Consider the following 24,774-nt stretch of genomic DNA (forward strand, 5'->3'; position numbering starts at 1 on the left):
TTCCAGCTGAGTTAACTGGTGAAATATTGTGATCAGCGTCGTTCTCTCCAATAATTAACATCTCTCTTTTATCTGTGTTTAAAGACAAGTAGCTCACATCCGTCCACTCCTTAAATTCACTAACACATCCAATTAAAGACAACATTAGAGAAATTTCATGTTGTCTAAAAAAAAGGTATAACTGGGTGTCATCTCCATACGACTGAAAATTAACATTATATTTTCTAATGATAGATCCCAGTGGAAGCATATAAAGTGAAAACAGTAAAGGTCCTAGTACTGAGCCCTGCGGGACACCATAACCCACTTCTGTGTATAATGATGGAGTACTGTCTGCACATTTCTTTATGTACTGGAATCAATTTGATAAATAAGAACTAAACCAGGCAAGGACAGTGCCTGTGAGCCTAAGGTCATTTTCCAGGAATGGTCAAATATATCAAACACTGTGCTTAAGTCTAACAACATAATTACAGTGGAATTTCTTTCATCTGAGGATACCAGAATGTCATTTACAATATGCATTAGTGCCATTTCTTTAATATGACTAGTGCAGAAACCAGACTGGAATTTCTCAAATAAATTGTGATGCATAAGGTGTGACTGAAGCTGACTGGCAACTACCTTTTCAAGTATTTTAGAGAGAAAGGGTACATTTGAAATGGGTCTATAATTATTAAGTATATGTGGGTCTAAGTCTGACTTTTTAAGTAATGATTTGATGACTGACAGTTTTAGTACATCAGGTACTGTACCATGCAATAATGAACTATTGATTATGCTAAGAATAGGCGCTGCAAGAACATCCATTGCTCTTTTAATAGTTTTGTTGGCACTGGATCTAGGGAACAAGTGGTAGGTTTTATTTTAGAAAAGAAAGTTAAAAATGTGTTGAATGCAAGGTGTGACAGGGTTTGCCAAGCCAGTAAATGGTTTGCACTGTGATGCTCAGATCTGGGATCTTAAATTTTAATTTTCTCATTAAAGAAGTTCATAAAGTCTGTATGGCTAATGTCTGTTGGCATTTTGCACTGTAGATCTGAATTTCTATTTGTTAATTTAGCCACAGTTCTAAACAGTACCCGAGGATTATTATTATTGTTATCTATTATTTTAGAATAGTAGTCTGAGCGAGCGTTAAAGAGAGCTTTTTTATATATTTTTAACACTCTTTGTCTATGCAGTTTGAAAGACCTGCAGGTTTGTTGTTCTCCATCTACACTACAGTTTTTGACACTCTAATTTAAGCTGTAGCTTCACTTTAGCTATATTGATTTGATTACTACAGATACTCCTGTTTACTTTGTTAAGTAAACAAGCCCACCTTGAGCCACAAAAAAGTTTGGGCTAAAACAGATTCAGGTCAGAAAGAGTGATACTAAATGCCTAAAAAAAAGCTAACAGCTCAAGTAGACAATTTGGAAATTGAGCCTGAGTTCTGAGCTTAAAATATTAGGAAAATCTCCAACACTCAGTTTGGAGAAAACCACAGCTTATTAATGTTTGATAGACCATGTGAACACTGCCTTTTTAACATTAGGTGCTGTCTCCTGGTCTGCAGTTTTTAACACTCTGCCACTGTGTTTCTCATTGTTAGATAGATAGATAGATAGATAGATAGATAGATAGATAGATAGATAGATAGATAGATAGATAGATAGATAGATAGATAGATAGATAGATAGATAGATAGATAGATAGATAGATAGATAGATGTGTTGCTTTAGGTGTGAGCTGACTGCAGGACTTATAAGAGCCAATTTTAAGGGGAAAAAGCAGAAGGACTGAGCAGGTGAACAGACACTGACATGTTTTCTTCCTCAGCCAGGATGATTCAAGCCTGTAAATAGAATGCCATGTCCGCTACAATCTGCTAACCTCCTCTGGTATTTTTGACATAAACCTTTTACAGATGCTCAAGAAATATAACAAACACCCCCCTCAAATACACACAAGAATGCCAAAAAAGAAGATGAAGAAAAGAACTTCTGATTTACCCAATGATAGTGAGGCACTATAAAGGTGAATTGCCATAAGTACAAAGGAGCCTAGTAGCATTTCCTGACACACTTCTACTGAACAATTTGCTGGCTAAAAGTCCTCAGTGTTAGTGTGCCAGAGAGAGGACATACAGCATTGTACATAATGGCACTCAGTTTGCTCTTATTTCTGTCCCCTGCTACTACCTCGGTGGGTCGAGAGTGTGACCCATAACTGAGCTTGCCTTTTTAATTAGCTTGTTAATGTTACCAGCCCAGCACACTACAGAATTGAAAATCATACTGACTATCACAGAGTTATGGAACATGTTGTCTGTTATGAAAGAAATACCTGTCAGTCAAAACAGCAGGTAGAGAATTTGTGTCAAGCCTGCAGCAGTACTGATATAAGGTATTAGCGAACAGCAGCATCAGATTATGTTTCACTTTATTTTTCCTATTATCCTATCAGAGATGGCAAATCACATAAGTTGTAAAGGTTAGCTTTTCCTCCTATTAACATGATTTAGTGGCAGTAAATCAACAATATTTGGAGTATACCTGCATTAAAATTAAATCATCATAATTTAATACAGACATGAGTTCCATTAAAATAAAATTTACACATAATTTCACTATTAAGACTTTGATGATATTTAACTAAACTGGCAGGTTGAGCTGGAGCACTAAAGTGAATGGGTATCAGACAATGGTAATTGCCTTGAGGTTTTTAATGCTTTAATGGTATCGTGATCTTTAGGGATTTAGTTGTGGTAAATGAATTAGGAAGTTGCCTGGAATGTTGTATTTCTTTGTTTATTTTTTTGAAGGTTAAAATACATTATTCTCTTTCCTAAGTAAGTAATTTCTTAAAATATTGTGAAGCTTCTTATTATTATTGGCTGCTCAAACGCCTTCACCAAAGGACATTTACAAAATCAGGATGCTTACAGTATTGAAGAGTAGGCAGTAGGACAGAGCAAAGGAGGAAGTCAATTAAAATTAGCAGTCTTTGGTAAAGTTGGAACAGTATAGTAGTACAGTTAGCATCACAACTACACAGCACAAGACCATCCCTGAAACAGCAGAGTCAAACAGAGACACAAAAAGGACATTACGAAGAGTAAAGCTGAGTGATAGAAACGTAACCAGTCTCAAAGTGCCATGTGAAGAGATGCAGCTTGAAGAGGTGCCTAAGGGCAATTGACCAGTAGACTGGAAGCAAGTGTGACAGAGGAGAAGCTCATTCTGAAACTTGAAACCCAAGAATTACAAATGAGTGACAGTTTTTTTTTTGGTCTGGATAGTAGGGGCACAGTACTTAACACAGACAGAAGCAGTAAGGTGGCTTCATGGGTATCATAACTGGAGCCATACAGAGAGCTTAGGCGAAAACAGGAGCTATGAACAAAGAAGACATAACAAAGTTGAGAATGTGATGATGTATACATTAGATGGTCAGCGTAATTCTGAGAAATCTGAACAGGTTTGTTAAGAGCTTTAGGATGTTTCACTAGAATGTATTGTCTTAATGTCAGATATTCTTCTTGTTAGTGTTCTGAAATGAAGGGGGTGGGATAATTTATTTTCTTAGCATTTTGTAGGAACAGAGCCTATCTCAGGAGTAATGGACAAAGGGCAGGAACAAAGTGTGATAAGGAATCAAGCCATTGTAAGGTGTACTCATTTGCACAGCCTAATTTAGACACGCTAGTTAACCTTATCTAGTCATCTTTGAGATACCATACCATACCATGCCACATCATTCTAAAGGCCATTTAATCCAATTTAGGGTCATAGAAGGTCAGTGTCTATCCTAAACAGTTCTAGGCACAAGGAAGAAAACAGCCCTGTTTGGGGCACCAGTCAATTGCAGAGCACATACACCCACATCCAAAAGGGTAGAATGTGCACACATGCATGCAGACCAGCCTGGGATTTAAATGCAGAATGCTGAACCCATGAAGCAGCAATGCTCACAACTTCAAAACCACCCACCCTTGATATGTGGGCGAAAATTGGTGTACATGGAGAAAACCCAGATATATATACACTGGTAGAAAGTGCTAAGTCCAAAGAGTCAATGCTAAGGTTATGGTTTCAAATCCAGCCCTCTAGAGCTTTGAGACAACCTGTAATATCGTGCCCTACATTGGCTAGATTACTGTAACGCACTCCTCTCAGGACTACCCAAGAAAGACATCAATCGATTGCAACTAGTGCAGAATGCAGCTGCTAAAATCTTAACTAGGAAAAGAAAAGCTGAGCACATCTCTCCAGTTTTGATGTCACTACATTGGTTACCTGTGCCATTTAGAATTGACTTTAAAATACTGCTTATGGTTTAAAAAGCCTTAAATAATTTCGCTCCATCCTATATTTCAGAATGTCTTTCACCTTATACTCCAAATTGTAACCTTAGATCTTCAAATGAGTGTCTGCCTATAAATCCAAAAGCTAAACTTAAAAGAAGTGGTGAGGCAGCCTTCTGCTGTTATGCACCTAAAATCTGTAATAGCTTACCAATAGAAATTCGTCAGGCTAATACGGTGGAGCACTTTAAAAAACTGTTAAAAACTCATTATTTTAACATGGCTTTCTCATAGCTTCATTTTAATTTAACCCTGATACAGTGGAACCTCGGTTCATGAACGTCTCTGAACACGTACAAATTGGGTTACAACCAAAAAGTTCGCCAAACTTTTGCATCTGTTTACGACCACACACTCGGTATACGAACAAGCCAGTATCCCTTTCGGTTTGTGCGCACCGATGATTTCCACACGTGTTCAGTCTCTCCCTGTGCATTCCCTGTGCAGCAAGCGAGAGAGAGAGAGAGCGAGAGAGAGAGCTAGCGAGTGAGAGAGAGAGAGAGAGAGAGAGAGAGAGCGAGCGAGTGAGTGAGAGAGAGAGAGAGAGAGCGAGCGAGTGAGAGAGAGAGAGAGAGAGAGAGAGCGAGCGAGTGAGAGAGAGAGAGAGAGAGAGGGGTGGCCGCATAAGGCAGAGAAGGCAGTTAAAGAATGCACCGGGCTTGTTTTTAAAGAGACTGCTTCCAGCATTGTTTTAACCTCGTTGTATTTAATGAAGACTTTTTTCTATTGGACTTTAACCTCCACTTCACTTCTGTTTACAGCGATCGGTTCGTAGCGTGCATTGTTGCAATGTTACTTTTCTTGGTTGTTTATTAAATTACAGATTTTTAATATATTATCTTATGACAGTACATTTAGATAATTTGGTAATCAAGCAAGAATAGTGAGCTGAAAAGATTAAAACAATCCCTAATGATCAGGCTGGACAAAACAAGCTAAATAAACAGAGATAATTTCCTGGATTGTGAGTTATATTTTAAGAGACCTTTTGCTAATGGTAGCAAAATATTAGGATAAGGAATAAGGGAATATGATTGAAAAGGGTAATCACATGAAGGAAATTTATTTTTTGTGTATTTTAAATCAAAGGAATATTTTCAAGGAAGTCTGTCCTTCAGAAGTGACGTCATACACCATCTGGGGCATCCTCCTCAACACATTAGTTTCAAGTTGAGCATTACTTTTCTCTTTTCATTTTACCATACCAGACCCTGTAAAATACTCCCCATCTTTGCATGTTTGACTGTATATATTGTTACGCACAAGCACATAGGGAGCGGCTTAAAGACCCGACAGGCACCGCGACATCTCATGCCAGGTGACAACGACGGGGTACTAACCTTTCTTTCTTTGTTTCCTCAGGAACAACAACAACAACAACAACATTTATTTATATAGCACATTTTCATACAAAAAGTAGCTCAAAGTGCTTTACATAATGAAGAGAAGAAAAATAAAAGACAAAATAAGAAATTAAAATAAGACAACATTAATTAACATAGAAAGGAGTAAGGTCCGATGGCCAGGGTGGACAGAAAAAACAAAAAAAAACTCCAGAAGGCTAGAGAAAAAAATAAAATCTGTAGGGGTTCCAGGCCACGAGACCGCCCAGTCCCCTTTGGGCATTCTACCTAACATAAATGAAATAGTCCTCTTTGTAGTTCGGGCTTTTCACGGAGTCACTTGATGCTGATGGTCATACAGACTTCTGGCTTTTAATCCATCCACAGGAAGAACGAAGCAACAACGCCATGAATTCACCCAAACTCGATAGACACACAAGGCACTTCCGGGTTCCTTCCTTCTGGTCCCCACCTGATGACGTCATTACCACCCACCTACCACCACGGTTCCTTCCCAGCATTCTGTCTGTCCACTTCTGCTCCCACCCCATAAATTGTCCACCTGTCATTATACCAGTTGTCTTGTGTGTTCTATGTGTGAACTAACCTATTTTGAGAGAAGTACCTTACAGTATACGGGGATGGATATCCCAAAACTTTATAATGTGTTTCTGTTTTTATTACAACATATAATGTATAAGTACAGTCATGTGTTGATTTATGTCTGACCAAGTTGAGGCCATTCGTACTTACAGCCAATGTTCCCTGTAGTTTTTAAAAATTTTTTAATGATGAAAATGTATGTATAATACATGAGCTGATACTTTTCTTTTACAACCGATTTCTTCAATCCCACCAAATTACTCAAGCTTTCTTCTTTGAAGTATTAATCCTAAAGAAAAGCCACTGAGATTCGAATTTCATTTATTTTAGAATTACTGGCTTCCACTTCCAAGGTTTGTTTCTGCCTTGTTTTATTGGAGATGGGTGAGATGGTGACCCCCCTATTTTCACCTTAGGATTTTCTAGGTAGACCCAAGTATCCCACATCTTTTGCTCTATCAAGTCACACTTACAAGCCTGTCTCAGAGATGCAGCTGCAAAGTGCAGCTGTAAAGGGTTCAAGAAGGAAACGTAAAGCAAATTAAAATGTTGGGATACTAGCCAGTAATAAAATTCACACATGGATACAAAACTGGCTGGAGCCAAACAAAACAAATTAAAGTAGATGAAGTAATGTTTTTCCCTCTTTAACTGATGGTTCTTTTCAGTTTCCTTCCAAATATTTTATTAAACTAGAAATTTCACAATGAAAACACACAGGTATAAATGGAAACAAGTTAGATGGAGAACTACTGATTCTTCAGTCACTTACAGCTTATTGCTACCAAGCAGTATCACACATGCGCGTCAGAGGCTCGTCAAAGGTAAGAAGTACTACCCTGGGACACAAGGGGATGTGATCGCTAACCACTTTGCCTCCTTTTCCATCCACAGCTTGGAGAAGCAGTCCAGTAAGGGCAACTAACTCCACCACTTCCAGTCCAGGAGCTGAAACAACAGGGCGCACCCTGAAAGTGTTGGCTCATTTGGAAGACAACCCACCTAAGGGAAGGAAATCCAATGAGAAGCCTGATGATTTTTGATTACAAAATGTTATAATAGCTGATGGTTATATTGATTTCCATGTTATATATATAAACTAGCTATATATATAGCTGATGGTTATATTGCTTTCCATGTTATATATATAAACTAGCTATTCCCTGCAGCTCCACCCACATAGTAGTGAAACAGGACAAACTTTAAAAATCAATAAACAAAATGGTATCGATAGCTAAGTGGAGGCAAATTATGCTCCAAAACACAGAGGTAGACCGACTCCCCACTCCTGACGTAACGCTTCTCCCTCCCTTCAGCCCACAGCCTCTGTCTCAGATTAGCGCAAATACAGTGCCCTCCACTATTATTGCCACCCCTTGTAAAAATTAGTAAGAAGGGTTAGAGAAAAAAAATAAATAAATATTGATTTCTTGCTGAGGGCTTTGTTTTTCTTAGAATGAATTTGTTTCAATTAAAAGTCGGATGTTTCTCATTTTTTCAGTGTAAGATGACGGTTCTTCAGCAAACAGGGATTTTTTTTTTCTAATCCTTCTTATTACTTTTTTACAAGGGGTGCCAATAATAGTGGAGAGCACTGTATATCTCTCCTGCACGTGAACTATGATTCATAGCGTGATGAGAGAAGTCACAAAATCAACTGGAATGTTCAAGAAAATTCTAGAAGAAATCCCAATCTAAATCCGTTAAGTAGTTCTCACGTTTGCTACCTAAGTGGATGTAAGATACTCCCCGAGAATGGCGCGTGAGTGAGGAGGGCCATGCCTCCCTTACCTCGGCCAACTGTGTCTTTCTTGGATTTGCGCAAATAAATCAATACCACAAGCAAACTATGATACTTAGCACAATGAGAGAGATCACAAAATCAACCAGAATGTTCAAGTAAATTATAAAGAAAAACCCGTTAAGCAGTTCTCTCGTGAAAAGCAGACAGACAGACAGACATTGGATTTTATATATAGAGAGATTTCTGTTCAGAATTAGAAACAGAGTGTTAACTGTTTAAGCAACTCTCTCAGGATCACACAGCAAGTCAGTAGTAGGAACTGAACCTAAAAACTTGGGTGTCACAAAATAAAAGGTCAGTCTGTGTTCACTTTAACCTATATGCTAACACTGAGACCAGATAATGGTGGATATACTACCTTAGCAACACAAAACCTTGTTTCCAGTGTAATGAGACTCCATCACAAACATAAAGGTTTGGGGAATATAAACCCTGTATACATGAAGGAAATGCAAAAATAAGAAAATGTCTTTACAGACACGAGTTAAATGTGGAACTGAGGTGAGACAAGATGGTGGCGGATTTATATAATGGGAACATGAAGAGGTGGGATCTTGATTGATCCAGAACCGGAAGTGATGTCGTCATTAAGAGGGTTTTTAGGAAGTGGAAATGACGTCTTTAGGAGGTGGGTTCTGATGAGGGTCTGCAGAGGGAGAAAAGGAGAAAGTGTTACCAGACAGCACTAACCCCTGGCTCAGCTAAAAATCATTTACTATTGAGCCTGTGAACTGTCTCCCATGCGTCGGTCATCTTGAAAGGCCATCTCATCCCATCATATTTCCAAAGAGGCAAACCAGAATCATTTTTATCCCTGAAGGGTTAAAATTTATAAACTAGAAAGGAAAATCCATTTTTTAACAACAATTCTAAACAGAACAAAAATTGAGCCATTAATAGTTCTCATATATTGCAATGAGTATTTTTCAACCAATTTGTAATGGGTTTTGTTTCTTAATGGAGCCAATGACTTTTCTCTTCAAAGTTGTAGCAATATGCAATGCAATGGACTGCACGTTGTCAAAACTGAATGCGATCAAATAATGATTAGAACAAGGGCTTTTATGACATCAATACCAATTTTTTACCTATTATGCTTATTTACTGTTCTTCCTAGATCCTAGGGGCCCTGAAACTCAAATGGCCATATGCATCTGTTATTGTAAGTCGCAACAGCTTGTCAGCTGCTTTATAAAAGAATCACATTCAAAGAGGATCCTTTTTAAAGCTGCCTGAAATCATTATTACATTGGCGAATGGCAACAAAATAGGCAATCTTGTGCAGTTTAGAGAAGCACTTAGCCCACATCAGAATTTCAATGTGTTGAAGAAAATGAATAGAGATGACAAATTAAGTCAGCAGTGTATGGATAAATGAATGCACAAGCATCTGTTGTTGATTTGAGTGCACCAGACTGCTTGACTTTGATAAAGTTGGTGCAGTTTATTTAACCCGTAGAGGAGGTGTTCACACCGCACAGCGAGACTGCATCAGTGAGCTAGGAAAATCTGCACAACAGCAATTTTAACAAAACTCTTATCCTTTGTATAATTCAGCCTCCTCAGTTTGTCACCCTGGGTTGGTCATTATGGATGAGGGAGCTGACATGAAATCCCAAAAAGCTCCAAATGACCTCATTTATGGGGCCTTGTTTGTTCCTGTAGTGTTTTTTTTTTTTTTCTGTAATCTGTTTGATTTTTTTTTTCCTGTGAAATTCACCTAACATTAAGTAAGGCAGTTTTTGTTATCATTTTTGTATTAAATTGAAGAAACGAAGAAAGGGCACACTTCGCTACATATACTGATAGTCAGCAAAGTCAATTTGTACACTTTCTATCCTGACACCCCTTTCTCCCTTAAATCCCCCTTCACATAGTCCAGTGTTTCCCAAACTTGGTCCTGGTGACCCCCCTGTGGCTGCAGGTTTTTGTTCCAACTGGATTCCTAATCAGTGACAACACCTGATAGCACTGATCTCATTTACATTTATAAGACATTTAGAAATACTTCTGCTTTTGCTATATATTTAAATGCTTAACTCTCTTTTGTTGATTTCAAACATAGTTTTCTAATTTCTATATTGTTCCCTCAACACAAAACATAGTTTTCTAATTTCTATATTGTTCCCTCAACACAGAACTTGGGAAATATCAGTTCACTTAATTAGCCCAGGAGTTCAATTAAAAACAGAAGCTGGTTGGAACAAAAACCTGCAGCCACAGAGATTCCCCAGGACCGAGTTTGGGAAACAAAGAAATAGTCCATCCACTTTCTCTTTGGTCATCCTCCTCTACATCCATGATTCTTCTCCCCACATTGTTTTACCAGTCAGTGCCTGTAACCACTTTAACTGCCCAGGTTTCTGGTCAATACCACAAAGCAGACTTCTACTTAAAAAAAAAAATAGTCATGTTGCTCTTTTGATAGCACTGACCATTATGATATTGCACACCTCACATTAAATTTTTTAGAAGTGGCACAGCAGCACTGGGCTTGAGTTCCATGCCTGGCTGTTGTCTATCTGGGGTTTAAAGGTTCCCTCTGTGCCTGTGTGGGTTTTCCTCCCACATCCCTGAAGATCTGCAGGTTTGGTTAAAGGGTGACAATATGTTGTATACTGTGGGTTTGTGTATGCGTGTACCCTGCATTGGACTGGCACCCTGTTCATTAGTTTATACCTTGTATTCAGCACAGCTAGGATAGGCTCTGACCTTCGCCAACCCCAAATTGGACTAAGTAGATTTGAGAATGTTATGTTTGTAAAAATCCAATTGAGAATTGCAGACATCATTCCTGTTTACAGTAAGTAAAACACATAACAATTATTTGAGGGACAAATGTTGTTCTTTTCGTAGTTTCTGTCTGTCAATCCTCCCTGCTCACTGTCTATCAGGTGAAAATACATCTCTAAATTGTACCCAGCCATGTTGGTGGGTAACCTGAGATTGATAAACTATCTACAGTATACGCTCCAACAAACAACACATCTTCTCCAATGATTTTCAGTAGCTGACTTCATTTACATTGTCTTAGTGGGTCGTATCGGCCTTGTTGTGTGACATTCCCAGTGACTTGGTGACAATTGCTATCGAACAGTTTTATTCTGTCTTAAGTCAAAGGTGGAGGGGTTCTTGTGTGTTTGAGAGGTAACAACCAATGAGGCTCACCTAGACGTACAATGCACTGAATACAAAATGAACAAAAAAAAGTGTTTTAGACCACCTAAACAGAAAAGAGTTGCATATATGGTCATACCATTCCTGAACATGCAAAGGAAAAAGAAATAGCTGAGGTTATGGCTGAACTTGTCGTACTTGGGAAAACATTCATACAAACACTGGCACTGACAAGCAGCGCCCTAACTAGCTGTTAGAATGCAGTGTGACTGTGATATTTCAGAACTTTAAAACTGTGCTGAAAGGTCATGAGGTAGTCATGTAATTTGTCATCCCCTGCAATTCCTAGTTGTGTCTGATATCCTCAAGGCAATGAGATTCCACAACTGAAGTCATTAAGTTTCACATGCCTCCTACTAGAATGTCAAATAATGTGCTGTTGGCTTAAGATTCTTTGTAACCATTACTACTAATGTAAGTGATAGGGCCTGTGATAGAAAAGGCACCACAAGGCTGCCATCTGCACTCAGAGTAATACCATATAAAGTACTGTATGTCAAAACTTCAACACCTAAATGGTAAACTTTCAGCAAGCACACAAAATATATTTTTCCAAATCACCAGGAATGTTGCTATGACATGGAGATTTTTGAAAAACAGCACAAGGTGTAAAGTCCTAGTGGAACTCAGGGCTAACATAACAAAGAAAACTAAATCTGACATCACTTAATTGATTCTTCATGCTTTGAATCTGTAGCTCTTACTGAGTGCTAGAATAAGGCCACAATGTTGAATAAAGTCAGGATAAAGACCACACTCCAATCCGTCGCCCAGGACTCCACCTGGAAAACATGGCTGTGCTCCATGTGCTGTTGTCAGTCCATACGGTAGGATTAGGATTTCCAGCCAACAATTCTTGGCCTTACTCTCTGTCATGATTTGGTGCTCCTCCTTACTTCCCATCCTGCCCATCTGTCAGGAACTCATTAGTATTTTGTCCAGCATCATTTAATTTAATTTTTTGGAATATTAATATTGCATATAGCATTGTTATTAATTATTATCTTTATTTTTGTGACGTCATTGCACTGCCATTTAATATTTTCAATGAAATCAGCCATTTTGTGCATCATTTACCTGGTTGCCACCATATTGTTGATGGCAATGATGCTAGTCACGTGAGCTGACAGCGATGAGTGACATGATCACACCACCATTGCTGGCTTCCAACTTTTGGATCTTTAAAGGAAAGTTCTTCAATAGTCTACCAGTAGAGCAAACCAGCAAAAAATGAAGGATTATTACGGCATACATTTTTGGTAATACTCTGTGCTTCTCTGCTTTGACCCTAGTCTGACTCTTTGACCTTTTTTGACTATCCTTAAAACAGTATTGCTACGTCACTGACACTATAAACAAATCTTATCTGTTTACTTTGTTCCTAACAATACGACTTCATCCTGACTACCTTCCAGTGCTGTCCTTTCACTTGTGCTGATAGTGCTTCTCTATCTCCATCTCTTAGAGCCTTGCTTGGCCCTGTCCCATGCCACTCTTTGCTGCCTGTCACCCTCTTACCCACTTTGTAAACCATCAGTCACGTAGAGGGCATTTTCTTTTAAATAACAGCTGAGACCAACCCTATTATGGTTCCAAATGTACATCTATTATTCAGCAGATCTGAGGGAGCTATGCCATATGAACAGCCTGAGTTCACTATAACAAATACTGACACATGTATCAGTGCTTGAGATAATAAAGGCTGAGATTATCTGAATAACATAACTATAAACACGGCTTCCTACACCAATTAAGATTGAGAGAATACTTTAGTCCATCGAACACTGTGTACCTTGTATGAATATGAAAAGTTCCAAAATATCTGCATAGATTAAAAGGCTTTGGAAAAGCATTTTATCATTGAATATGAGTTAAATATCACATGACCTCATCATCTCCATGGTGGGATGTATTTGCTATGTAGAAAAGTATACGGACTAATGCATAAAGATAAAATAATGAAAATTTCCCCTAATTTTTGTGAGACAGCTGAGGTGCACTGCAAAAAATGCATGTGCAAAAACTAGGCAAGAAAACTCTGAATGGAACTTGTTTTGTTTTTATTTAGCAAAAAAAATGCCAATGAGGATGGCAAACTTTGCTTGAGAAGATTTCTTAAAGTAAATAATTGTAAATACACAGTTTTTGATAAGTCAATAATTCTTACAATAAGGGAAACAATTTAATATTGTGATATAAACACTTTTCACTTGCTTAGATTTCAAAATTTACAAGTGTGAAAAGACAGAACCAATTTACATCCTGCTCACAGAAAGTCTCACCTTCTGGACAGTGACTTACAACTAGTCAAGCAACTTTTATCACCCTCTCCTGCTTTGTTGTAGTTGTTGTATTACAAAGAGCATATTGTGAACTAACCTGAATAATTCTGAAATTAAATTAAAAGAGTGACACTGTCATTAATGCCGCTTGCACACAGCAGCAGAGATCTTGGAGCATTCTCATATTTGGTAATTAAATGTCTGCAATTTGCCCATTCGCCCCAGTAACTTGTAATATCTTGTGATATCCTACATCTCCAATAGAGCCAATCAATCCATTAGGTGACATCGGTAGCCGCCTACAGCTGTAATCTGAGGGGTGCCCTTTATGAAAGCGTGCTCCAGACACTGCAGGTGGCCTAAGGATCTTCAGAGACTAATGATACTGAGTGGGCGCTGTTACCATTTGGGCACCATTCATGAAAATAAAAGTGTGCAGTTTCCAGACACCAAGGGGCATGCACTCCTTAAAGTCCTCAGGATATACACAAAGTGGTACCGATTGTGGAACTGAAGGGGTGCGCACTCTGGACACCGAGGTTGAATACAAATGTCATTGAAGTCTAATATTGCCGACTACCCATTATGGACAACGATGGGCAATGTCCGTCAACCCTGCCTAGGGCACCAAATGCATTTGGGTTTAATACTGTAGGTGATTCTAAAAAATCACCACATAATGTGGTGTCTTGTGATAGATTTGTGTGCTGTTGATGGTGGCTTTCTGCTTTAAGCCTCCTCCTACCACAACGCTCTAATGAAAGAAGTGGGTGTATAAAATGGGTGAATTTATCTAGATAAAAAAGTTACATTTCTTATTGTGACAAATGGCATCTTTGTGTGTCCCCTTGACCTGGAACAACAAATGTCACAGAGCTAAAAGGGAACAAAAATACTAATTTACAAAAATTAATTAAAAAAGGAAAATAAACCTCATTCTCTCACCAGGCTTAGCTATAAAGTATTTAGGTGCGTGAACACTAGCTGGGATGGCTTGACTTCTTGCTGTACCTACTTAGCACAGGACTGCAAGTGCCAGTAATCCTCCTTTCTTCTGCCCTCTTTCAAGTCTCTTTCTATTGTTCTTCACTACCAGTAGAACCCTTTTCCTAACTCATTTCCCCAAGTCCTAGCTAAAAGGACCACAAGCTCAGAGCAGCCTTTATATTCCACCCATTGTTAATCCCTGAAAGTCCTGGAGATTGTATGTTCCCAGTTCCCTGTGATATGCAACACGGGCCCATATATTGATGGCAGGAGCTTTTGACCACCATGTTGTCTGTCATTCTTGGAGAATTTCTTCCTCCTTCTTCCATCTTCCTGTGAATTTTTCTTTACGTTGGTGCTGTACTTTTGAGTCACTTTTGAGTCACCAGTTAAATAAGTAAGATAATTTTGAGCATGTCCTCCATCATGTACCAGTTCACTGCTCCTTATATTCCTGGTGATTATTAGATAACCAGAAACCTCTTGCAGTATATTCTTCTTTATTTTATTGGCAGCTTTAAATGGATTATTCTATGTGGTTTAGAGTCCTATTCATATTTACAGTCAGTTCACAGCTTTCCCTCTGCCATGTTTTATAATAATGTGATTAACTTGGATATTAGATAAAGGCTGACGGACTGATTTATTGATGAAGCGCATACTCAAGAGGCAAAATGTCTGTTTGTTCCTCTTTAATTATGGAATGTTCTGGATGAATTGTGTTAGACTCAGGCACATTTTTCTTTTTCTTCTAAATATGAGATGTGTACTGGTAAATGTTATGTTAAAAGTCTGCAGTTGAGCAACCCAGTCATCATGTTCTTTGCCCAAATGAAAAATAACTGAAACATTCAGTTAGCATTCTCAAAAACACTTAATCTACTTCACGGTTATGGGAGTATGGAGCCTTGGATGTAAGGCTGGAACCAAACCTTTGTTTCAGCCAAATGCAGTAAAAATGCAGCCCTACTGATCTCCATTCTTAAGCTCAAAGAAAACTGTAGCAAAACTGAACTGATGAAGCACACTGTGAAGCAAAGAATGCTGAGGCTTTGGGAAAATTTGGGGTGTCAACCTGATCATACTTATTTAACAACAACAAAATATAAAAAGTCCAAACAACCATCAGTTTGTCTGTACTTACAAGCTATTAGCTCACATAAATCGCTCTTCGGATCCTGAGTCGGCTTTGGATACAAGTGATCTTCAGCAGGTCAAAAGAGGACCTCCATAGTCAGGCACCCCACTTCTATTCCTCTGGTCCCAGAAGGGGTTTGGCTTCCTGATGTCTCATGATGATGGGTCGACACTGTGGAGGAAACCAGAGATACCGTTAGTGGCAGCACCTTTTCTGTTCAGCAGTGGGATTGTTCTGCTTACCTGAGCACTCTGGTGGGTCTCTGAACATGCATGTGTGATGCCTATAACCCTAGTTATCTCTCCATTACCTCACTTCTTCATCCCATCTCTGTCTTTCATTTTCTGAAGGTTTATTTCACATTCAAGTTCAAGTTTATCTCAGTAGAACAAAACCATTTATTAAGGAACTCTTCCCAAAATCCCACATGCAGCTTGCAGGCACTTCAGAGTCCATTACCTGAAAGTCTTCTTCTTATTCTTCTTCTTTCGGTTGCTCCCATTAGGGGTTGCCACAGCGAATCATCTTCTTCCATATCTTCCTGTCCTTGTCATCTTGCTCTGTTACATCCACCACCTTCATGTCCTCTCTTACCACATCCATAAACCTTCTCTTAGGCCTTCCTGTTTTTCTCTTGCCTGGCAGCTCTAACCTTAGCATCCTTCTCCCAATATACCCAGCATCTCTCCTCTGCACATGTCCAAACCAATGCAATCTCGCCTCTCTGAATTTGTCTCCCAACAGTCCAACCTGAGCTGACCCTCTAATGTACTAGTTTCTAACCCTATCCATCCTTGTCACACCGAATGCAAAACTTAACATCTTTAACTCTGCTACCTCCAGCTCTGCCTCTTGTTTTTTGGTTCATTACATTAAAGTAAAAGTGATTGAATCCTCTCTGAACACTGAAACCAAATATCTTTGCTATGTCAGTGTCTTCAGAAGATTAAATGTATTTGGCAATTTTTTTAAACTGTTTCATTTTTTTCTATTGTTTCCATTCTTCTGTTTTTCACATCATGTTTTGAATCCAAGGATCACTGTGCGTGTGTCAGTTGATGACATAATATGTAGCCTATTTACAAGCCATACGCAGAAGCACAGACTTTTCTCACTCTTTATCTAGCATAAAGAAAAGGAAATATTTTTTCAAAAATAATTCAATTTACAAAGAAAAACGTTTGTTTTTGAATTACATGTTGTGAAGTTTACTCAAAGTTCTGAATTCTGGTTTACCCCTATCAATCGATTGATTGTCCTGTCACGCACGTGTGCATAGGGGACAGCTTAAGGGCTCTGGTAATTGTAATAATCCACTGCCCCAGGCATTAGAACTGTATAATAATGTCTCTTCTCTTTCTCCCTCTGCAAACCAGGACAACTTTCCCACCACTGACGTCACTTCCAGCGTCTATCCTTCCTGCCGGAAGTCCTCGAATCTAGAAAATCTTAGATTAGTTCTATTATGAACTGTGTGTGCTGTAATTACAGACATTGACATCTCCAACTGGCCTAACCTAACTGTATAATGCAGCATTATGGGACAGATGGGAAATTCCATTTTCCCAGTGGGACGTTTCATGTAAATGCTATATGAAGTGTAAGCTCCCAGTGGGATAATTCAGAGAAAACAAGCTACCCAAATTCACATACCTGTGACATGACATTGACTACTATACTTTTTTAGTATTATAAAATAAAAAGTAATTAAATAGATCAGCTAGAAATTACTTTTTAGTCATCAAAATGCATTTGAAATGATGCAAATCTCCCTAATTTCACACACAAAATAGAGCCTGTTTTTTAAACCTAGCATGAAACAGTGACCTTTCAAAACTCCTGCAGAAATTCACCTAATGGAAAAGAGATACATCAAAAGTAGGAACTTCCAAATTTCCCATAGCATGTGAACAATTGCACAAGTGAAGCAATGAATAGGCAAGGTGTACATTAAATACAGGAGAAAATGCCTTCAAAAAATGGGGGTTTGCTAAAAAAAATACACCAGTCCAATAATGCTGCAGCAGTGGGTAAGAAAACTGGAAATATACTGTATTTGTACATCCTAGGAGTGAGGAAAAGAGACATTGTCAATATCTAGAAACGGTCATCTCAGTAGACTGTTTATTATGACCACATGTGATGGCATGAAAACCACTGGAACACTCCAATTACTAAATGACTTATAAAACAGTGACTGCAATAGTGAGGAGTGAGTTGAAAGTTTAGGAACACACTGTTAATGTCTGGTTTTAAACACAATAACATCATAATGACAAGGCTTCTCTTTGATTTTATTTCCCCTAATTTAATATAGCCAATGATCTAAACTGTTTCATGCTTTATTTTACAAAGATGCAGAATTTCAAACAAATGTATAGCGAAATTAATATAAGCTAGCAAGCAGGAAATAGAAATTTAGTTAGGATTAAAGCCTATCTGTGTAAGTTGTGCGAGACCCTAACACATTGTTCATATTTTGTCAAGGTTCAGCAAGGAGAAGCACTCAGAGTCAGGGGGGACCATGCAGAAACTGCACATCCTGTGTTTTAATGTCAGCAAGAATACTTAACAAATTTATTTAGAGATCATTAGGGAATGTTATGTGTACATCCACTGTAGGGGGAGAGTTTACAGCGATGGTTGATGGATTGTGGTGGGCCAGTCTGGACTAAAGTCCAATAGGCAATATCTGACACTATGCCATCTATGATTACATCTCTTCTTCTTTTTTGCTGTTATGCATTTTCTGATAATGACACTTGTAGCATTATGATAATGATAAAAAATGCACATAGCTGGCAGTGTTCTGATACTGTAGGGTGATGTAGTTCTCGCTTCAGGCTATGCCACTAATTCTATAGCTTGTTTGGACAGGAGTCTTTCCATTTTCTGTACAAATACTATTACGTGTTTTTGTAAATATTGTGTTTTTTCTATCTTGTTGCCTGTTAAATGACTATCATCAGCTTTAGTCCCACTAAGACTCTTTGCTTTGAATAATGATTTTAGCTTGACCTTAACTATCTCCTTTCATTTATCAGGCACCCTGTTTTCTGTATTTGACATCCCATACTCTTGCTCCATAGCCACATCGTGGTGGTCACACAGAACTCGACACTCAATCACCTGTCATGATCCTTTTGACCCAGATAATAACAGATTATAAACAAGGGAAGGAAGCTGTTTTGGTTTGAGGTGAGTAATGTAAACCATTTAACAGGAAGCACTAAGTTTGTTGTAAGCTGCAGCACACAAATGCCACCAGTAAGTTTATTCTCTATATTATTGTTTTGGTCATGTTTTAATTATTTTCTATGTTTCTGTATTATGTTATTTTTTTGTTTATCATATATTATCATGTATAATGTGCAGTCATTTTTTGTGTCTTGTAGGTGGAACCTCAGAAGGAAGGGCCACTGTGATATCACAGCTGCTTGGTCCTCCCTTTGCCTTCACACTGAGGAGGGAAGGAATGGTTCGGCAGCACTTCACTGATTGTCTGAATGCATTAGTGAAGAATGCTTTTTTAGTTTTCTTGAATTTTTGGTTCCCTTTTTTGTAGATTCTGATTATTGGATATTATGCTGATTGCTCTGGATTGCCTTTTAACAAAAATCCATTTGCCTTTTTTGTTTGTTTCTTCTTGAACATAAAATAAATTATTCATTTACAAAGATTAATTGTTGGATTGGTCTCTCAAGCCAGATGTGTACAGTTTCCTTTCTTTAGAGAGTCATTTTTTGTTTATTTTTGTAATTTGTGGGACATTAATGATATGCTTTGAACTTTGGAACAACAAGACCATTTTACTTCTTCAGCCTTATTTCATACAAGGTATACAACTCAAAGTGCTTTACAAGAATTTAAAGCACAAAAAATAGAAAGAACAGAAAGAAACATAAGAAAATAGAAACAAAAAAGCATATGAATTAATAAATGAAATACCAAATAAGAAAAATTCAACGCACACTTAAATAATAGACATATACAAGTAATTTATAAAGTAGAGTCATTAGGTAAGGTTCATTTTTAAGTCTTTCATGATTACAATGATAAATCCAATGCTATGGTCAGATGGCTGGAGGGGACATAAAAAATAAAAATAACTAGCTGGTGATATGTCACAGAGAAAAAAAAATCTGCTGATGTCCCTGTGCCAAAAGACCACTCAGCACCCACTCGGCATTCAGCCTAACATAAATGTGCTTAAGTAGTTCCTATTGTTTTTTAAGCTTACCCTAGAACATTCGATGCAGTGTGTCTTGTCAACAGTTGGAGTGTTTGCATCCATTCCACACTATTTGGATCAGGTGGTAGTAGTGGAAAACCCCTTTAGGTCCTTTGTAAGTGGATAAGTGGATGCCAACCAGTGGAATTTTGGGTCAGGCTGCCTTAAGTGAAGCCTTTCTGGGAAGGTTAGGGAATGCCCTGGCCTTTTAGCGGCCTTACACCATTTTGCTACTAGAATGTACATGATACTCAACAACCAGGACATCACTGAGTCGGACTCTAAAAAAGGCCTCACTCCATCAGCCAAGTCCTAAACTCAGCAGGAAGACACCAAGGATCAAAATGGGGCTCAGGCTTTTAAAAGTTCAAAATATACAAAAATGCCTTTCAAGGGAGTGGGAAACTGCAAACCACTGGCTTTTAGGACAACAAAAATACAATTTCCCATATATATTAAATAATTTATTGGTAAATAAACAAGAAAAATGCAAAATAATTTACTTAGACTTTTTTAAGTCTTTGATACAGTCCCACACCAAAGATTACTTCAACTACAAGCTGTAAGCATCAGGGGTAACCTACAAAAACAGATCTCAAGTTGGTTAATTGAATTTAGATAAAGAGTACAGATAAGAAAAGAATGTTTCACATGAACTGAGGTCATCAACAACAACAACATTTATTTAAATAGCACATTTTCATACAAATAATGTAGCTCAAAGTGCTTTACATGATGAAGAAAGAGAAAAAAAAAAGACAAAATAAGAATTAAAATAAGAGAACACTAATTAACATAGAATAAAAGTAAGGTCCGATGGCCAGGGAGGACAGAAAAAACAAAAAAAACTCCAGACGACTTGAGAAAAAATAAAATCTGCAGGGGTTCCAGGCCATGAGACTGCCCAGCCCCCTCTAGGCATTCTACCTAACATAAATGACCTCAGTCAGTCCTCATTGCATTCAGGGTTCTCATGGAAGAACTTGATGATGATGGTCACGTGAACTTCTAGTCTTTAATCCATCAATGGAGGGACATCATGGTGCTTTGATCAAGTGGTGGTGGTGCATATTGCCACCACAGAAAACCGGAAAAAGAACAGAAGAGAGAGTAGGGGTTAGTACGGATTTTGGAGCCACCATGAATAATAATGATAATTAATTGAATATACAGAGCATCAGGATTAAACTAAAATGAAATTATGAGAAAGCCATATTAAAGTAATGTGTTTTCAGCAGTTTTTTAAAGTATTCCACTGTACTCCGCTAGTTTGAGAAAATTACTACTCATATCCATTCAGAAACACAAGTAAGGCATTGTGTCAATGAATCAACAGAGTCAGGTCGTCAGGCACTGTTGATAAATACAGTTGTGTATCATCAGCATAGCTGTGGTAGCTCACGTTATGCCCCGAGATAATCTGACCAAACAGAAGTATGTAAATCAAAAAGAGCTGCAGACCCACGATAGAGCCTTGTGGAACACCATATAGAATATAATGTGTCATAGAAGTATAATTACCACAACTAACAAAGAATTTTTTACCAGCCAGGTAGGATTCAAACCAATTTAAGACACTGCCATGGAGGCCCACCCACTGACTAAGGTGATTTCTAAGAATATTGTGATCAATGGTATCAAATGCGGCACTCAGATCTAAGAGGATGAGAACAGAAGAATGGCCTCTGTCTGCATTTACCTGCAAGTCATTTACTACTTTAACGAGTGCAGTTTCTGTACTGTGATTTGTTCTGAAACCCGACTGAAACTTATTAAGAATAGCATGTTTATTGAGGTGGTCATTAAGCTGCATACTGACTGTCTTCTCTAGAATTTTACATAAGAAAGGAAAGTTAGAGATGGGTCTAAAATTTTCAAAAGCAGAGGAGTTAAGATTATTTTTCTTGAGTATGGGTTTAACTACAGCAGTCTTAAGACATTCTGGGAAGACCCCCATATCTAATGACAAGTTTACTATGTCAAGAATACTGTCAATCAGTGGAGGGTCTGTCCTTGCACCGTTATTTTTTTAAATTTTTATTAATTTATTAATGATATTGTTTCCTCTATAGTTACAAAAAATTATGAAATTTGCAGACAATCGTAAAATTGGAGTGATGGCCTATACTGAGGAAGTAACAAAATAATTTCAGAATGATTTAGATGAGCTTCAGAAATGGGCCAACACCTGGAAAATCCAGTATCATGTAGAAAAGTGCAAAGTGATACATATGGGAAAAAGGAATGTCAGTTATGAATACAAGATGTCAGACACTGTCCTAAAGGTGGCAACCACTGAAAATCATTTAGGGATTTATGTTAATACAACATTTTCATCATCTAAAGAATTTTCAGAAGTGATTAAAAAAGCAAATAAAATGTTACAGTATATCTGAAAAAAAGTGTTGAATATAAACCGAGGAATATTATACTCAGACTACTCAGACTATGTAACACATTAGTGAGACCGCATCTGGAGTATTGTGTGCAGTTCTGTTCACCACAGTACAAGAAAGACATAGCAGCACTTAAAGCTGTGCAGAGGAGAGCAACCAGGTTCATCCCAGGACCTGAGGACATGTATTACACCAACACCCTCAGAGAATTAAACCTGTTTAGTCTCGAGCAGAGGAGACTGCATGGGAACCTAATCCAGGTCTTCAAAATCCTCAAAAGCATTGATAAAGTAGGTTCAGCAGAATTCTTTGAACAGAAATTAGAAGGAAGTGCATTTAGGACTGAAGCCAGGAGTCACGTCTTTATGCAAAGAGTTGTGGGAATTTGCATCAAACTTCCAAGACATGTAGTTGAAGTGGAAACCTTGACAACCTATAAGAAGTATCTAGATGAGTTATTAAAATAGCCTAGCTATTAACTAAATAAAGAAGCTTTATGGACTGAATAATCTATTCTCATCTCTCAAATTTCTTTTGTTCTTATGTTCTAAAAGAGGGTACGCCAAAAAAGTTAAATCTGAAATTCAAAGGCAGAATCAAAGAACAGAGAACAAAATCCAACCAATATTTCCAGAAATGATAAATACTCCTTTGTGAACCCCTCCCAGATTGGGCATTTAGCCAGAATATAAAGGCTGATGGTGGTCTTAAGAAGAGCTATCATGGTGGTCGATCCACAGAACACTGGAATATAGCTTAAAAAGCCATATACCCAAAAAAAATAATTAAATAATATTTAATATAAACCAATATTACCAAAAATGACATAAAAACAAATAACACCTGGAAAATAATGATTTAACCATAACAGAAATAACAACAAAAACAAAAATAACCATAAACCAGTTAAAAAAACACTTACAGTAACATAACAAGTAAAAAAAGGGGTTTTGATGCCTAGCTAAATCCTATTAACTCATCCTAACACTGAGGACCTACCCACAATCAGTAGACAAGTCTGCTAGACGTCCCTTCACTTAACCAGCCCTACTGCTGTTGGAAATTCTTTAGATGCCTGCTAATGACAATGATGATGATAAATAACAGCACCACCACAAGGGGCAACAACCACACTGAACACTAGAATTAACGTAATGCTCTGATAAAGAGAATCAAGCACCAATAGAGTCCTTAATTGTTCAACTGCACAAGTCTTGACAGCAGCTTACTGTAGGAAGAGTGGCTGTATTTATTCAGTCAAAGCGGAGTCCTAAACATGCCAGTGTGTGCTCGCTCTGGAGAGCAATGTGGAAGAATACAAATCCACAGCTGCCAAGAATCTGATGGCAAGCTGCAAACATACAGATTGCAGAAAAGCTGCAAGAATAACATAATCAACCGACTCTTTGGGAAAAAAGGCACAATTAGAAAATAAAATTCAAGTAATTAGTGAACGGGATGTCATCTCAAGTGGAACAATGGAATGCCTATACACTATGCTAGGATAATGGCATAATGGCATTGACCAGAGGAATACAAACTGGTCCCATGCCACACTGGCCACTCCCAGGCTGTCCACCACAATCCTCTTATGCCCAGAGTTCTCTTCCATATGCAGGCCTATCTGTCCTCTTGTCCACTGTAGACTCTTAAAGTTAATTAGCTCTAATTGTGAACATTTCTTCAGCACATAACAGTTAATAAGACATGCAGCTTAGTTGCTACACATTTCAACTAAGGTGAGAAGTTAAGCATCAAGAAAAATGCCCTGACTAATGAATGTTCCGAAATGTTTAAGAGAAATCTAGCCATACAACTGTAAAGCTTTAAGCAAAAATAAATAAATAAATCATGCATGAAATGTGTGTATTTTTCTGGCCTTGATCTATGTCAAAAAGCAAAGCTTATTTTCAAAACCTCTTGAATTGCAGGTGAATCAGGTAGCTGAGGCAGTAGACACGAATTTAAGAAGCAGTTAAAGAGGTATTTGTTAGGAATGGTGCAGCCTGATTGTAATGAAAAGCAGCTGCAATCCAGATAAAGAGACAACCTGCTGGAAAAGGCACACTAATTAAAACTGCCTTCTGATCGGCAGCAATTCAGATTGGCTTCTGGCCATCACTGGGAATGTAATAGCACTATGCTTAAAAAAGAAAAAGTAAAAAATCAGAAAGAAGCTGGCAATGTGGCACTGAAATGAGTTTGCTGCTCACAAAGAAATCTGCTTCTCTCTGTGCTGCATTTAAGGTATCTTGCCTGCACTGGTAAAGACTAGGAACATTCTCTGTAATCCACTGCCTTGAGTGTACCAAGAGATGAAGTTGGAACCTGAAATATCGTTCACTCATAAGCTTTAAATTGCTCCTCTGAGAATTAAATTTAAATTGAAGTTCTCACATAAAAGCCAGCACTCCACTGGGAAAGATTTGGAGAAAGTGCTTGAAGTAACCTGCTTGAAAGCC

Source organism: Erpetoichthys calabaricus, chromosome 11 (assembly GCF_900747795.2).
Source record: "Erpetoichthys calabaricus chromosome 11, fErpCal1.3, whole genome shotgun sequence".
Taxonomy (NCBI): Eukaryota; Metazoa; Chordata; class Cladistia; order Polypteriformes; family Polypteridae; genus Erpetoichthys; species Erpetoichthys calabaricus.